This window comes from Octopus sinensis, linkage group LG1 (genome assembly GCF_006345805.1).
Source record: "Octopus sinensis linkage group LG1, ASM634580v1, whole genome shotgun sequence".
In the NCBI taxonomy this organism is placed as follows: domain Eukaryota; kingdom Metazoa; phylum Mollusca; class Cephalopoda; order Octopoda; family Octopodidae; genus Octopus; species Octopus sinensis.
In genome coordinates, this window is record NC_042997.1 from 99,661,887 (window position 1) to 99,679,694 (window position 17,808).

General features: G+C 36.0%; 1 long non-coding RNA gene across 1 annotated transcript; it reads left to right on the forward strand.

Annotated features, from left to right (window-relative positions):
- The first annotated feature begins 246 nt into the window (after window positions 1-246).
- Window positions 247-12,600, forward strand: LOC118763594. Its single transcript, XR_004999346.1, has 2 exons — window positions 247-455; window positions 9,879-12,600. It is a non-coding gene; the product is annotated as an uncharacterized LOC118763594 (long non-coding RNA).
- The last annotated feature ends 5,208 nt before the right edge of the window (window positions 12,601-17,808 follow it).

The window sequence follows — 17,808 nt, forward strand, 5'->3', positions numbered from 1 at the left end:
GTGTATCAGAGAGAGAGAAATAGAGAGAGATGGGAGGGAGGAAGCGCAACATATAAGTTGAATTCATTGTCACCCCAACCCGGTTTCGTTTTGGCTATTTTAGCGGAAAATGAAATACAGCACACAATCATTAACAATTAAGTTTTATGAAAACATACAGCAAAAGACACATACAATTTGAAATTTAAAACAACAGCATTTTAGATTTTTTAAATATCATTAATTTTTCTATTATATTTTTGCTAATGTTTTTAGCGATATATTAATTGTGACTCAATAGTTTAGTTTAGTTGATATTTCTTTCTATCTGCGAACAGCAATTGCTGCCATGTGTTGAAGAAATCCGTCAGCAGCAGAGGGAAATGTAGAAGACGCAATGACTGTACAAACAACTTTCATCTCCTTCTGCGTATTTGTCTTTTGTTTTTTCATAGTATTATTATTTATTTTATTAGGTAAGTTCACCCTACTTCACCAGTTTAATATGTACATTTCTCTGTTTTTTCATCGGGTAGGTAGATAGTTTGGGATGGTTCTATTCAGACTCAGTGTTTTGTTTACGTTTTTGTCCCACTTCTGTTTTTATTTTACAAACAAGAAAAAGAAAACAAATGGCACCAATTATTTTTCTATATCTATTATATCAAATTTACTAAATATCTACTAGTTTTACCAATCGATCACTTTAGAACCTTATTTATTTTCGAGTGAAATGTTTCAGCAAACTTCTCTATCAATTGATAATTCACTTAAAAACTTTTTTCACTTTCATTCTTTCGCCTCTTCCCTGCAATCTTCCATTTTTATCATTATTATTTTTGTCTTGTCCTAATGTTTTAAGATGACTGTGTTTGTAATCGTTATTTTTTCTATCCTTTAACTAGATGTCTCCTCTATGGATAAAACAAATACACATATATCTATATATGTGCGTACAGATGTACTTTTCACATCATTGTATTTGTGTTATTTCTATGATATTCTGTTATTACGTTTAGAGGTGGGAAATCTTCATATAGTGAATGAGAAAAACACCTTTAATATCAATAACGATTTATTTCAAAGTTTCCACCCCTGATATTGAAGATAAAATTCATTAAGCACGTGGGTGATTATTGCCGGGATGAGACATTCGATTACATTACTCAAGCGTATATCTGTTAAATTATCGATCGTGGGAAGTTATATATAAAAAAAAATTTTACTAAGTTGATCTAAGCTAAATCGAAATTAAATTCTGTAAATTATTGTTAATCATCTGTACCATCAGCTCTCAGGCCACTTTATTATTTAATATGTTGTTCTTTGGTCCCTGGTCAGCCCTGATCGATTAGATCTATGATCAAAGACATTCCGGCTGTGGTTAACTCGAGTTTTTGTCTTGGACAGCAATGTCCAATATGTCTTATTTAAGGTGTGATTTGGCTACTATTTCTAGCAGATCGAGCGACCTGATAGAGGTTTCATTGTTGTCTCGATCGCTTAACGTTTTATTCAATATATGACGTTTGTTCGATGCTTATAGTTTTAGCAATCACATTGACTCTAATAGATATATCCGTGGTTAAAAATTATGGAGCAATTTTTGATGAAACAACAACCATCGCACAATACAGTCTGTACATTGTCTTCCATACATGTGACGTTTGGGGTTTTCTTTATTCCTAACACACCTGCACATACTTATGCCAATAAATTTTATATTTACTTCTATCTGGAAGTTATAAAATTTTATAGTGTACACCTTCACAACACAAGCCTAGGCTGATTCTTATGAAAATTTTCGGGTTTCCTCGGCTCTATAATCCCCTCCCACTCACTTATAAGTTTGATCTACTTTGAAATCACACACATACCAAACACATATGTTTGACAAGCCAACAAAGAGGTCTCTAAGTGATCGCACAATTTGCTAGAAATAGCGACCCAATCTCTGCCAAAGCGCATATTAATGTCTTCAAATGCCACATTATTGTAATCGTAGTCTTAGATATACGAAATAACAGGATGGTCATTGCTGGGACGCCTTTTTGTTTATTTAAGCTGACTTGGGACTAAACCACAACTACTAGACAGCTGGCGAAGTTTATTTATCTTTGCTTATGAAATAAAATCAAAGTTACATCACACCAATCGTTAATGTTTCGATAATTTGAAACTGGTAACATCGGCAAAGTAACGTATGTTTATGAAGCAACGAGCCTCCACGTGTGATCGCTCGACCTGCTAGTAATAGCATATAAATGTCCCTGAAACTACACCCCATCATCTTATAGAGAACACACAGGACAATGTTGTCTGAGGCACTCTATCCCAAAAGAAAACACTGACCATTGCTGGAATTGCCACCTACCTATAGGGCTGACCTGCGGTTAAACACGAACACCACCGTATGTTACCCTAATGTAGCTCTTTGCTACATCGAGTTCGTTAAGTGGAATAAATTATGTTTCTGTGGGTAAAAATAATTTGTAAACTTTGTATTTACTACTTTCTAACTCAGATCTTCACTATTTTCCTTGAATTCTATTTCTTTCTTCATAATATGTTAGCCACATATGTGTGTTTTAATTTTAAGTTTATATATATATATATATATATAAAAATATGAAATATATAAAACCATATACAGACTTTATTGGAAATTTTTATTTTGGACTTGGTGAAAGGGCTAGCATTTTTATAATATGATAATCGTGTCCTAGGGTGTTGTATATGTGTGGATGTTTGGAAGTGGTCTTTCATTTAATGACAAGGATTGTGGGTGTTGAAGCTTACTGCACTAACAAATTGTGCCCCCGCACTTGTTCAGGTGCTGCTTCAGTGTTTTAATCTGTGAATATGTTATATTTACGACCTATTATGATGTGTAATATCTTTCTTTCGTGTCCTTTGTACTTTAGTGTAGGTATTGTGTAGAGAATGCAGAACAGAGATCCAGATAGGATTAATGTTGTCTATAATGGATCTAATGTATTGTTTGTACATCATTGTGTATCATTTCTTTATTGTGCCTTTTAAGTATGTTGTGGACGTATATTTTTGATTTGTGTGTGTTTGTACCATGTCTGTGTTGTATTTGATGTTCTCTGCCAGTGCTTGTAAAGAAAGGAGACAGTGGAATTGGTAGATGCTACTTTAAATTCGTTGATTTGGATGGGACCAAGTTTCTAGATGATGTAAGTGGTGTTGGAGTAGTTAAGGCAAATACTGGGAGATGTAAGCATGTCATTCATCTGTATACAAGTATATGTTTTATGGAGATGTAATATATAGTCTTGTAGGTTAAAAAGTGTGGGTGAGAGGATGGATCCTTGTAGTACTGAACTCCTAACAGTGGTTGATATTTGCTTTACATCCTTTTTACTGAAACATTGTTTGGTTGACATTGTCCACTTACAACATACTATTATTATATTAGTCGATCAAAGACAAGAAAAACTGCTTTTACTTGCAAAGGTCCTGCATGCTACAATTAGGGAGGTTTGGTGGAACAAAAAAATTATTTTATTCTTAATGGTAAATCTCTCATCAACTTCGTCAAGTATCACTTGAAGAGGAAGGTGAGAGTAGAGAGGGAAGTTTTGAGACAAATGTTTCAAAAAATGATGGGTGAATGTAGCAAGAATGGCACATTTGAATGACAGAGCCAGCTTGGGCATAATTGTATGAACCAAAAAAAAAAAGAAAGGAAAAAGAGAGCTACTTACTGTAATGTGTTTTTTTGCATGAAACTATTGCCCAAGGTTCCCATGGTCTTTTCCATAGGCTTTTCTTTCCATGGATAAACCTGATCTGTTTTCCCTTTTTACATTGACATTTCTGTGATACATGATCCCTATTGATCCCCCCTTCCTTTTTTTATGATCCCTTTCGATTGGAATTCGACCCACTTTTTTTTCTTTTTTTTCTTCTCTTCTTCTTCCCAAAAAGAAAAGCTCTACTTTGTATTTTGTCCTCTTTGTTTTCAACCCTGTGTGGCCAATAAAGAAACATATTCTTAATTGTTTGGTCTGTGTGAGGTGGTGCTGTGCCCATGCATGGTCTTCATGGGCATTCTGAGATTGTGGTTAATGTTCCTCTTATACAATCGCAAGTTAGCAGCTGAAGGGAAAACTTGGGTAATGATGGAATTCTAGAGGACTGACATTGGCTGGGTGGGGTGAGTTACTGAGTAAAGTGGAGGTTGGGTCACAATATAGGTGATGACAGGAAGAGAGGCTTTTTAAGCTGGTTGGATGAATCTTATTGGAAGTAGTACAAGATCAACTAGTTTTAAGGAGTTGGGTGCCTGTTCAGGGAATACAGTCTAGGATATCTGTATGTGTAGTGGAAGCAGCAGTGTAAATGTAGGGGCAGTATACTATTGAGGGCCTCACTAGAGCTTTATACAGGATTAGTAACTGTTGGATGCTGCAATATTTCTGGCAGTGAAAAGGAAGATAAGTTCATTTGATGCAGTCACAAGTAAATACTAAGACTGTCTTTAACAACATGTCCTATTAATACTAATACTGCCACTGTATTCATGTTTATGACCATCATAACTTCTGTCCTCACATTACCCAGAGTAGGGTCTCTTTTTTTCCTATTGTGTAAGTTTTAACCCTTTCGTTACCAACCCAGCTGAAACCGGCTCTGGCTCTCAGTACAAATGTCTTGTTTTCAAAAGTTCTGAATTAAAATTTTCCACCAAACCTTAGTCACAATTTATGTTCCTAACACTAGCTGAATGATAACAAAGTTATTTTACTAAATCCTTTGTTATATTTAAAGTAACTGAAAGAAACACAGAGCATCTCAAAATAAATACAGTAACGAAAGGGTTAAAATTTCATTACTATTACTTGCAGGTCATGTTATTATTGTGACTGTCCTGTTCAAACCATGTCAGGTCAACTTTTCCAGTAATCTTAGAATAAATACCACCAGAGTGGGATTGACCTTAAATCTATGGCCTTGTGTCAAAGTTACAAATCTGTTCTTGAAAATCTCCGGAAAATGAACTAAATTACATGCAAAACCATGTACTAATTATTGTATCCAGTTCATTTAGTAATTCCTAATCTGTGTACATGGAATGTATATTATTCAAGCCATGACCATCTCTGTTTATTTTCTGGCACTTATATTCAGTTCGACGTTATCTAGTGTATTCACATGATAAGGCTAAGATTCAGAGGAGATTGGCTGCCAATTCTAACAAGTTAAGTAATCATATAGATGTGTCTTTACTCACTCAATAACTGGCTGCAAATTTATGAAGTATGAGTGACTGTATCATAGAGGAGCAACAACCATTGCAGACTAACTCTGGTATTGCTGTCTTCAAGGCGGCAAGCTGGCAGAATCATTAGCATGCTGGGCGAAATGCTTAGTGGTATTTCGTCTGCCGTTACATTCTGAGTTCAAATTCCACCGAGGTCGACTTTGCTTTCATCCTTTTGGGGTTGATAAATTAAGTACCAGTTATGCACTGGAGTCAATATTATCAGTTTAATCCATTTGTCTGTCCTTGTTTGTCCTCACTGTGTTTAACCCTTTGTGGGTAATAAAGAAATAGGTATTGCTGTCTTCTCTAGCCACTACTTGATGCTAATCCTTGATATCACAAACCCACATCTCTCTCTCTCTCTCTCTCTCTCTCTCTCTCTCTCTCTCTCTCTCTCTCTCTCTCAATCACAGCACTGATTCAGATGACTCTGTTAAACAACTATATTGTTCACAAACCTAACACAGAATACTTGACTTCAACAACAAAACATTTCTCCTCTATGTACCACTCTAACTACCATCTACATCAGTGGTTTCTCAACCAGGGTCCATACAACACAAGTTAACTTGAGAAAAACCAAAACACGAATTTTGAAAGAAGTTTCTATAAAACTAGTTTTTAAACATTGAATGACTAAATGAATAAAATAGTAATCAAAGTAATCCATGGATTAAAAAAATGGTTGAGAATCCCTGATCTACATCAATTATTTTCTGCTAGCTACTCATACAAAAAAATACTCAGGACTCCCTCAAGAAACAACACAAACCACTAGCCAGCAAACAATGTACAAATACACTTCTAGAAGCTTCATTTTCCACAAGGCTCCATCTTCTCACCAATTCTTTTCAACATATACCTATACAACATTCTCACATCTTCACAAGCTTCATAACATCCTCCCACCATTCTTCAAACACTACTGTATAACTACTCCAACTTCATTTAAACCATCTAGCAATCTGGTTCCACAACAGCTGCTTTAAAGTTGCACCAACCAAAACCAGTTTTCCTTTCTTATGAGCAACACCAGAGAACATCAAATACATCAAACAAAGCACAAGTATGTTTAAAGCAATCATAGGTACCACATATGACTCGAGAAAGTTCAGAGACCTTTTAACTCTGTTGGCAAAAGGTCTAAGATTGTATGATGCATGTGTATGAACTGTGATGCTGCATAGTAGTGAGGCATGGGTCCTGAATGTGGAGGTTATGCAAAGGCTGTAGAGGAATGAAGCTGGTATGCTCCACTGGATATGCATGTACAACAAAGCAATGGTGTATTGAGAGAGAAGTTGGACATAAGAGGAATTAGATGAAGTATGCAAGAGAGGAGACTGCACTGGTTTGTGATGCAGATGGTTGGGGACAGTTGCATAAAAAAATGCCAATCACTTAAAGTGGTGGGGAAGTTGTGGAAGAGAGAGACCCAGGAAGATATGGGACAAAGTATTGAAGGCTGATCTCGAAACATTGAACCTTAGGAAGATGACAGAGGATGAAGATATGTGGAGCATTACCATACTCAAAAAGACTCACCTACCACAACAGAATTGGGATCCTAAAACCAAGGTGCCACATAAAAATACTGGTGCTGGTGCCACATAAAAAGCACCGGTGCTGGTGCCACATAAAAAGCACTAGTGCTGGTGCTTTATAAAAAGTACTCATGCTGGTGCCACATAAAAAGCACATGGTACACTCTGTAAAGTGGTTGCTGTTAGAAAGGGCTTCCAGCTGTAGAAACCAAGCCAAAGCACTATGGAATCTGGTATAGCCCTTGACCTTTCCAGTTCCTGTCAAGCCATCCAACCTATCCCAGCATGGGAAACAGACATTAAATGATGATACACTAGATCTATCATAGACTATGCTGGTGCTCTCTGGGCCCCTCAGTCTCCAAAGCAAAGAACATAAAAAGTACACTATTATAACAGGTTGTACTATATATGAGATACCCACAGGTCACCTAAACATTGAAACAAAAATACCAGAAATATACAGCCACCTAAATAAGTGAGGGACACAGACTTTTAGTGGAGTAGGCTTAAATTCTCACAGTCCCTGTTATTATATGAAAATCTACCCCCAAACACCCAGAAGCATATGCCACACCCCAGAACATTACAACAATATTATCAGAAAAATGTCAGCTCTCCAACTGGATCCAAACAAACAAAAGGAACACATACAGAAATAATTGTACAATCAATAGGCTCACTAGCTACAATACTAGTGGGATTTCCACCATTCTCTGGCTGAGAATATTTTACTCTCCTTCACTGCAGCCACCACCAGAATCTACTATCATACAGAACTAAATTGAATAGTGAAAGCAGTTCAACATCCTGATTGTTACTCTGTATCCCCACATGTCAGTGAGTACAGAATGGCCCTTAGACTAAAAGGGTTGTTATATATGTAATAGATCTGTAGCTGGGGTATCATGATTCCATCAAGTATCTACATTGCCAGAATTTGGCTCAGTTAAGGTGGCGAGCTGGCAGAAACGTTAGCATGCCGGGCAAAATGCTTAGCAGTATTTCGTCTGCCATTACATTCTGAGTTCAAATTCTGCCGAGGTCGACTTTACCTTTCTTCCTTTCGGGATCGATAAATTAAGTACCAGTTACACACTGGGGTCGATGTCTGTCCTTGTTTGTTCTCTCTATGTTTAGCCCCTTGTGGGCAATAAAGAAATAAGAATTTGGATCAGTTAGGGTTGACCCAGCGCTACAGTTAGAAACAAGCCAATAAGAGAGCCTCTGAGCAATGATTCAACCTGTTAAAATTAGTAACTATAACTACAGACTAACTGAAGGATTGCTAGTGTATTTGGTCTGCAGATACTAAAAGAAGCCTATCTTAGGCACAAGTGTGTCTGTGTGGTTGAGAAGTTTGCTTCCCAATCACATGTTCAAATCCTAGCTTCAGTCCCACTGTGTGACATCTTGGACAAGCGTCTTCTACTATAACCTTGGGCTGACCAAAGCCTTGTGAGTGGATTTGGTAGGTGGAAACTGAAAGAAGCCCATCGTATATATATATGTATGTGTGTCTTTGTGTTTCTCCACCATGAGAACTGACTGAATCTGTTAATATTTTTATAACAAATCATACCATGCCAATTGAGGAGGCCAAGCGTCAACAATGTGTTGAAGTATTGAATCAAAAGGATCTAACACGTTTTATCCAATCTTTTGTTGCCACATAAACGCAGTTTTTAGTGGGGAGATAACCCAATTTTCAATGGCAATTTTTTAATGGGGTGAGATAACCAAAAAGTACCATATGTATGTGTGTGTGCCCCTCCCCATCACCACCATCACTTGACAATCAATGTTGGTGTGTTTAAGTCCCTATAACTTAGTGGTTTGGCAAAAGTGACTGATAGAATAAGTACTGGGCTTACAAAGTATAAGTCCTGGTGGTTAATTTCTTCAACTAAAACCCTTTAAGGTGGTGCTCCAGTATGGCCATGGTCAAATGACTAAAACAAATAAAAGAAGATATATATATATATATCATCATCATCATCATAACATTAATAACAATAAAGAGTATGGAGACTTATACATCGTCATCATCATCATCATTTAACGTCCGCTTTCCATGCTAGCATGGATTGGACGATTTGACTGAGGACTCGCGAACCAGATGGCTGCACCAGGCTCCAATCTGATCTGGCAGAGTTTCTACAGCTGTATGCCCAACCACTCCGAGAATGTAGGACATTCACAAAATTTATTTTATAGTTATATACAGCTTGTTATAATGACCTACACATGTTTCCATCACAGTGACTACTCACTGTTGCAAATGCAACCTTGCAATATTGTCAGTGCAGCTTCATCAGAGCCCATCCATTTGGTCATCCTTGAGATGACTTGCCTAAAATAAATTTTTGTTAGTTAGAGATCTGTGGGGGATGGGGGTGCTGTTATTTATAGGTATGTGCTGATGACCTCAACTTCACCCCAGTCACTGTCCAAAGTTAGGGTTTGATCTTAGAATAGGTTATGGTTGAGATTATTGATTTTGTAAGGCTCTTTGTTCATTTTAATGATTCTGTGTGTTGTTTTTGATTTGGAGTGTAGTGCTTGTATTGAAAGGTTCATGTTTGTTTACATTCATTTTTTGGTTGGGCTGCTCATGATTTGTTATACATTGGGTGAGGTACTTGTCTCCTTTATTAAGATGGTTACTAAATATCTTTATGTTATTCTATTTGTTTCATCAAGTTGCTGGGGTGTTGGCTATCTAGAATTATCTTTATATCTCTTAATGGTTCTTCTGTGTTTGTGTAAGCCTCTTAGGGCTTGTTTGTGTCTTGTATTAATTAATGTACATTTTTATGTAAATATTTGGTAATGCTCCTCTGTGCATAATCACATCTATTTGCCCCACACGATAAGGCTTAGCAGTACTAATTAGTTCCAAATTAACAACTATTGTTTTTATTTTTAATTTGCAATATTTGAAAAATAAAAATAAAATGGTTACATTCAGGCAAAACAACAACTTTTAAATTTTTGCCATTTAGTAAGTTCCAAGTTCTCACCTTTTTTTTTATTATTTCTTTCTATTGTTTTCATTGCAGGCTGGTATTTGGTTTGGCGTTTCTTCTTACAACGATTTGGTTTCATTCGTGAGCTTTATGCCAGTGAGAATTCAAATTCACAAGATGTCCCCAAACGAAGACGTGACAAGTCTAGAAAAGATTAATTTACAATCTAATGGATTTATTTCTGGTTGCAAGCTGGCTCAAAACTATTTCGCTACTAAAACTTCCCAATTTATCACTGAGTCATCAGCAATCAGCAGGTGGACAAATGGCTGGTACTATCAAAATATGCAATTAACGTTGACACTATTCAAATTCAAATTACCAGTATTTTTATGCCATTTTTTAATTACTACTAATAAACCGTCCCAGATGTTTAAACAGAACCGAAATATCAAATGCTTAAACCAATACAGTTTCTGTATGAAAGATGTAATGCTGGTGTGTTTGTGTAACTGTTTTATATAGAAAATTATTTATATCTAAAAGAGAAATCATGCTTTGTTTTAATGTCTTTTTTCTTTCTTTTTTTTTTTTCCTGCAACCTAGAAAAGAAACAAAACTGTTGGTTGATAGATACACAAAAATGAATTAAGAACATGATTGTGAGAAAATGGAGTGGGGAAAATGTATTTCATTGATCTCCAGAAACTCAATCCAAGAAAACTCACTTCAATTTTTGAAATATGTATATTTATATATCTACACGTTCATTTAAAAAAAATATATATGGTATTTTTATTTTTTTTATTTTTTATTATTATTTTGTTCACAATTAAAAGGTTTTTTTTTATAACGTAACATTATGGAAAGATATGAAACTTTCATATCAATTCAAACAGTTTACGTATTAAACATAACGTTTTGTATTAGTGTGCTCATATGAAACTTCTTTCCGCAAAACATTACATGACATAGATATAGAGCAATTTTGTTCACTTCCGTTACTTTGAGATTGGTTAATCAATATTACTGATGGAAATATTTTCCAAGCAATTCAACAGTAGCAATGTTCTGTGCAGCCAGTTTTATTTCTGTCAGCAAGTGAACATATACTTCATCTGGGATCTAACTTACAAACCTTTATTGCTTACTGGAGCCCAATGTTCTTATCCGCCACAAAGCTGAAAACATTGGTATTATGGAAAATAGTGTTGTAACTCGACCACATGTAATACAGGTTTCATAAGTTCAAATCCTATCTTCAGCAGGCTGCACATATTCTAATGACAAATACAGACTAAAGTGCACCAGAAGCACTGATTTACTAAAATTCAGAAAAAAACATGAAGGTCTGAAAAAAAATTTTTCCATCAATATTGATATATTTTATTTGAGTAGTCCATACTTACAAATTTACAATGGTGACATACCTATTTGAATATCTCTAAATTATTTTTAAGAAATCACTCCTATTCCCCCCCCCCCACTAAACAGCGAATATTTCAGATATGAATTGCTTATTACATTTCATGCATTGGAATTGGGTCTGGCTTATTGTTTGGAGTTTTGGGTCATTATAACATTCTTTGAGAGCCTTTTCATCTAAGTGTAAATTTTGAAATCAAGTTCTGCCTTTTAAAATCTTATCAAATAATTGGCTGCAATTTTTTTTTTTTTTTAACTGGAAAAATATAATTATTTAAGTGATTTTTATGTAACTATTCAAATATTTCTCTCTATTTTTCACTTCTCTATCATTCAGTTTTGTTTATATGTTCTCATTTATTTTATGGTTCATATCAAGCACAATGGTGTGTCTGTGATCCACTTTCACTCATTAAAATGACCCTCATCACATTGAAAAAGGCATCTATCTCACAACTGCACATTTCCTTTCTTCATTTTAGTACTAAGGCAAAGTACCAAACATATATCAAAAATCATTATTTTATGGGTTCGCTCACAAATTTTTAATCTTAATCTGTGATATATATTTATATATAAATACATATATGTATGAATATTTATATATATGTGTATATATGTATATGTATGTGTATATATATGTATTTATATATATATATATATGTGTGTATATGTGTATGTATATTTATATATGTAATAGATTAGTTCGCCCATGATATATTTGTTTTAATACATGAAGGAAGAGGCTGGGAGGGTAACTGTTTTTTTTATATTTCATGTTTCTGTTGGCAGAAACATGACGAATGGACAAGTGCTTCTGAAACACAAGACATGCTTCTCCATTCATTCATATAAATGATTTGTTCATTATATTCTGAGGGACATCAGTATCATGAATTTCATGTCAGAAGTGTAGTCCAAGCCACTTCACAAACATTAATATTGCCTTTGAAAGGGCATAAACCTCACCCGATTTCATTCCCTTTTCACCCATACGGTTTTGTGCCTATTCATAAACAAAAGATTGTTTGTTAAAAGCAATCACGACAGATAGGCTAATATTTTGATTTATAACTTTTTTTTTTTCCTCCTTCTTAAATCGAACTGATGGATCACAAGCTGCGGGTACACTGAATTTTTATTCCTCAGAAACAATGATGACTTACGCAGTATATTACTGGTATTTATTTCAGTGCACTTACCCACTCCCACCCACAACTCTTTCCTGCTGCCTTTTTTCAGTTATAACATGGTTATCCATTCACAACTATGAGACATCTCAAACCTGTTGCTTTGCTGCTGAACCAACATCTTTATATATATATTGCATGGATCAGAATATATGTAATATTTGGGTTGAATGTTGAGCATGGGAAACAAAGAGACAAAAGAAAATGAGAGAGAAAGAGAGAGAGAGATTTAGTTTTCTACCTCACTCAATTTTTTTTTTTTTTTTATTGTTGCTGCCGTACTGCCAACTATTATATATTAATTTTCAGACCAATCTTGAATAACTTTCAAAATTAATAACTGTCTTTCACATTGAAAAAAAAAAGAAAATGTTCAATACATTATACCCATTCTGCTTTCACTGAAACCAAAATCTCATAGATCCTTTAAAAAAAATTAAAAGAAGAAGAAAAAAAAACTGATTGAAAACAAAAAAAAAGAGAATAAAATATTTGTAAGAATAAAAGGTATATTTTTTGTTCTTTTCATTTCTTTTTATTGATGAAGATTTCTCAGCAAATGAAATCAGTTGACCAAAAGTATTCAGGTCTTTCACTCAAAATGTTTTCATATTTCAATAGGGGAGAAAAAAAGTTCTGTTTTATTTCTATATCTTTGCCAGGTAAGAAATTTACTTCCCAACCACATAGCTTTAAGTTCAGTCCCACTGCCTGGAACCTTGGGCAAGTGTATTCTACTCTGTCTTCAGGGTGATAAGTAGATTTGAGAGATGGAAATTGAAAGAAGCCCATATATATATGTATATATATATACACACATATATGTTTGTATGTATGTAGGTGGCTGTGTGATAAGAAGCTCGCTTCTCAGCCACATGATTCTGGGTTCAGTCCCACTGTGGCACCTTGAGCAAGGGTCTTCTACTATAGCCTCAAGCCGACCAAAACCTTGTGAGTGGATTTGGTAGGTGAAAACTGAAAGAAGCCCATTATATATATATAAATATGTGTGTGTGGTGTTTGTCCCTCATCACCACTTGACAACCAGTGTTGGTGTGTTTACATCCCCATAACTTAGCAGTTGGCAAAAGTGACCAATAGAATAAGTACTAAGCTTAAAAAAAATAATTCCATGTATTTGTATTTGACTAGTATCACTGCTTCACAACTGGTATTGATGTGTTTACCTGCTCATAACTAATGAATAAAAAAGTTAATGATAAAAATTGAATACAGGTTAATTCTAAAGATCCAGCTTTTAATGACATCACTTTATTTTATCAAATTTGCCATAGAGGGTTAGCTTTGCGTACTGGACAAGACATTAATGAGGCGAATCATAAAAAATGGGAGAAGACAGAAAGCGCCTGCCGACCCTCTGCTTCTCTATAACATTGTTCTCTTAAAAAGACACATCTTGAGGTAATAACCCTCTTACAGAAATAACAACAATATTAATGCACACTACAGCACTAGGCCTATTCTTTTTCACCCCCAACCAGGCTGTGGGCTGCCCATAAGTACTGCCCTGGATCCCGGTAGGGGTCCCAACTCATAATTCTGTACAAGTCCTTCATAAAGGAGCCCACCACCATTGACATGTTAGCCTCCGACATGACCTTCGCAGTCACCTCCAGTCAAGGCTAAGGGCTCCTCCTTCAAACCTTGCTTCCTTAGGAAGCTTTCTATTGCTCCTCCCTTCAGAAAGAATACGACAAACTCATCTTCCCTCCTTCTGGGATGGGCCACTGCTCCTTCTGTCGGTGGCACACTTCCCACTGACAGGGTTTCATGACATCACTTGCTCTACCTATTTCCAAGAAAGTTATTACCTCCTTTCTTCAAGAACTCTCAACTTTTCCATAAAAATGAGAATATTTAAGACAGTGAGCTAGCAGAACCATTGGCACGTCAGGCAAAATGTTTAGCGACATTTTGTCCATCTCTACATTCAAATTCTGCCAAAGTCAACTTTGCTTTTCATCCTTTTTTGAAGTCAATAAAATAAGTATCAGTTGAGTAATGTTATTGACAAGCCTTCTCCCACAAAATAGCTGGCATTGTGCCAAGCTGGGCAAAATGCTTAGTGGCATTTCATTCTTCATGTTCTGAGCCCAAATTCTTTCAGTGACCAATAAAATAAGTACCAGTCAAGAAAGTAAGATCAATGTAATTGATTCCCCTGCCCTTACTTGCTGACCTTGTGCCAAAATTTGAAATCACTATTTAATTGGTTGATGTGGCTGTGGTAAGAAGTTTGCATCCCAACTGCATGGTTCCCGGTTCAGTCCCATTGCATGGCACATTGGAAAAGTGTCTACTACTATTGGCCAACCGAAGCCTTATGAGTGAATTTGCTAGACAGAAACTGTAAGAAGGCGGCAAGCTGGCAGAAATGTTAGCCTGCCAGGCGAAATGCTTAGTGGTATTTTGTCTGCTGCTACATTCTGAGTTTAAATTATGCCAAGGTCGACTTTGCCATTCATCCTTTCGGGGTCGATAAATTAAGTACCAGTTACGCACTGGGGTCGATGTAATCGACTTAATCCGTTTGTCCCCTCTATGTTTAGCCCCTTGTGGGCAATAAAGAAATAAGAAACTGTAAGAAGCCAGTTGTGTGTGTGTCTATGTTTCATATATCTCTTGGCTTGTTTACATCTCCGTAACTTAGCTGTTCGCCAGATGTGATCGATATAAGTACCAGATTTCAGAAAATAAGTACTGATTGTCAATATCTCCTACTAAAACGTTTCAAGGCGATGCACCATCACGGCGTTCAATGACTAGAACATGTTGCAAGATACAGACGTGCTTTAATGAAATTTCCATCAATTTTCCGGTGTTACCTCCCTTAGTCTGGTACCCCCCTCTCCTTCCTGTCCTAAGGGAGATAAATACATGACATTTGTCTTGATAGCGATATAGTAATTTGCGAGGACTGTCTAGCATGGGTATAGGCGGATATTAGAATTTCAAGCATTTTCATCCATTAATACTTACATTCGATCACGAAATGCTTAAATAATTGACTTTTTCTTTTATTTGCTATATCATTACATTTGGGGAACACATCTATGTGTGTGTGTGAGTGCATATATTGTATATACAAAGATTTCGGGGCAATGGACATCAGTTAAAATAAAATAGTAATAAACGAGTGAAGAATGAATATATAATATGTGTGTTTATTTGGCAAAAAAAAAAAAAATGATCATCCCGAAATACAACATATTGGTCATCCCACAGATAACGTGGTTTTTTTAAAATATATATTTCTCTTTTTTTCAAAATTAAAATAAAGATCTTTTTTACTCTAAAATATTCATTCCTACAATGCTCTTCCACCTATCTGGTAGACTTGCAAGGTCCCTCTTCCAAAATTCACTTGTCCGTGACGAAAAATACTCCTCATCTACAGAATTCATATTTTTTCTGTCCAAATGATTTTGGAGACTGCGGAATAAATGATAATCAGAAGGAGCAATGTCTAGCGAATATGGTGGGTGGGGCATCGTTTCCCAATCAAACTGCTCCAGACTTTGGAATGTCATCCTCGCTGTATGTGGCCGAGCATTATCCTGATGGAAGAACACTTTTCGTCTTGAAACCAAGAATGGTCGTTTTTTCTTCTAGCGCTGATGTAAGCTGCTTGCATTAGATCTCTTTTGTTATCGTTTGGTTTGGGTTTAAAAGTTCAAAGCGAACTGAACCTTTCATATCCCACCTAACGTAGGTGACCTTTAGTCTGGGATGCTGGTGTTTCTCCTTTCCCTGCCCACTGTCTTCAGCGCTTAACATTTTCATAGAGAACCCATTTCTCGTCACCAGTTACTATTCGGTCCAAAAAAGGTTCATTCGTGGGACGTGACAGCAAAGAAGAATACGCATTCATTCCCTACACATGATTAGACTCGGAAACTTCATGAGGAACTCATTGATGCAACTTGCTGACTTTTACGGTGGTACGCAGGTGTCAACAAACGGTTAAATGGCCAAATCCAAGCTTCTCTGCTTGTTCCTCAACACTTACGATGGGATTTTGTTTCACCAGGGTTTGCAGGACATCCTCGTCAAGCTCTACAGATCTTCCAGGATGAGGCTCGTCTTCTAGGCTGTAGTTTCGCGCTCGGAATTTCTGGAACCACTGTTAACACTGGCTTACGCTTATTGTGTGTAACAACTCCCCCACAAACGAGAAGCAGTTGAGGGAGAGAACAAGTTTGGCTAGAAGAAGTGTGAACGTGTCAGGTTGGGGGTTGGGTCGAATATATATTGTTGTGCCTGGGGAGAGTCATTCTCATGCATCAACACATGAACACACATAAAGAATCTTGTAAACCAAATCCAAAACGATATATATATATATAAATAGATGAGTGTATTTTTACCTTGTTAACAATTAACATGGAAAAAATAAATAGTTACCAGGGCAGCAAAAATCTCGAATGTCAAAAGTAAAAATATTTGATTACACCTGTGTTAACTCCATTTTTTTATTCATATATATATATATATATATATATATATTTTAAGTTCTTAGTGTCTCATTAAATGCATATTAAATGCTTCAGATAACAAAAGATGTGTTGTTTATATATATATATATATATGCATTTAATGCGACACCACGAAAAGATTTATCCAAAAACGTTATTTAGCTGTTATTTTTAGCACCACCTTGAACTGAATGATGAAGCAAGTCTCTCCGCACATATTTCCATAGCATAGCTGTTATAATCAACAGCTGTGCAATGGTTCATCCCCAGTTCTTCAACATAAAACCGGACTGAAGTCAATTCCTTAACCGATGAGTAAAGGAATAGCACTACAGTCCTAAAAGGAAGAGTGCCACCTTCAAACCATGTGTCTTTCCTCATTGACACAGACTCCACGCATCCTTGGCGCAAGCATCGCCAGTACACATTCTCACCTCATCTTCTTGTACTCATAACATGCTTCTTCCTTTTACATAATTTTCTTCTTAGGTATAACACCCTTTTCTTGTAGGTACGACACAACATCCTCCCCTGTTCTCACCATAGTCTTCACCATAGATGGTTACTGGAGATTTCTGCCATAATCAAATAGACAGGTAAAATTTCCAGATGGATAAAACAGTGGAACACAGCTTCAACAAGTGATTTCAATATATTTGTCAACAGATAGGTAAAATTTCCAGGTGGTTAAAACAGTAGAATACACCGTCAGCAAGTGGTTTAATGCGACACCACGAACTTAAAAGATTTATCCAAAAACGTTATTTAGCTGTTATTTTTAGCACGCCTCACAACCACCTAAATGACAAAAAAAAAAGAAAGAACGAGTAAACAACATGTTTTTTGTAGTTCACACAAACCTTTTTTCAGATGCTGTCCAGTTTACAACTTCAGAGCTGCTAAAATGAAAGA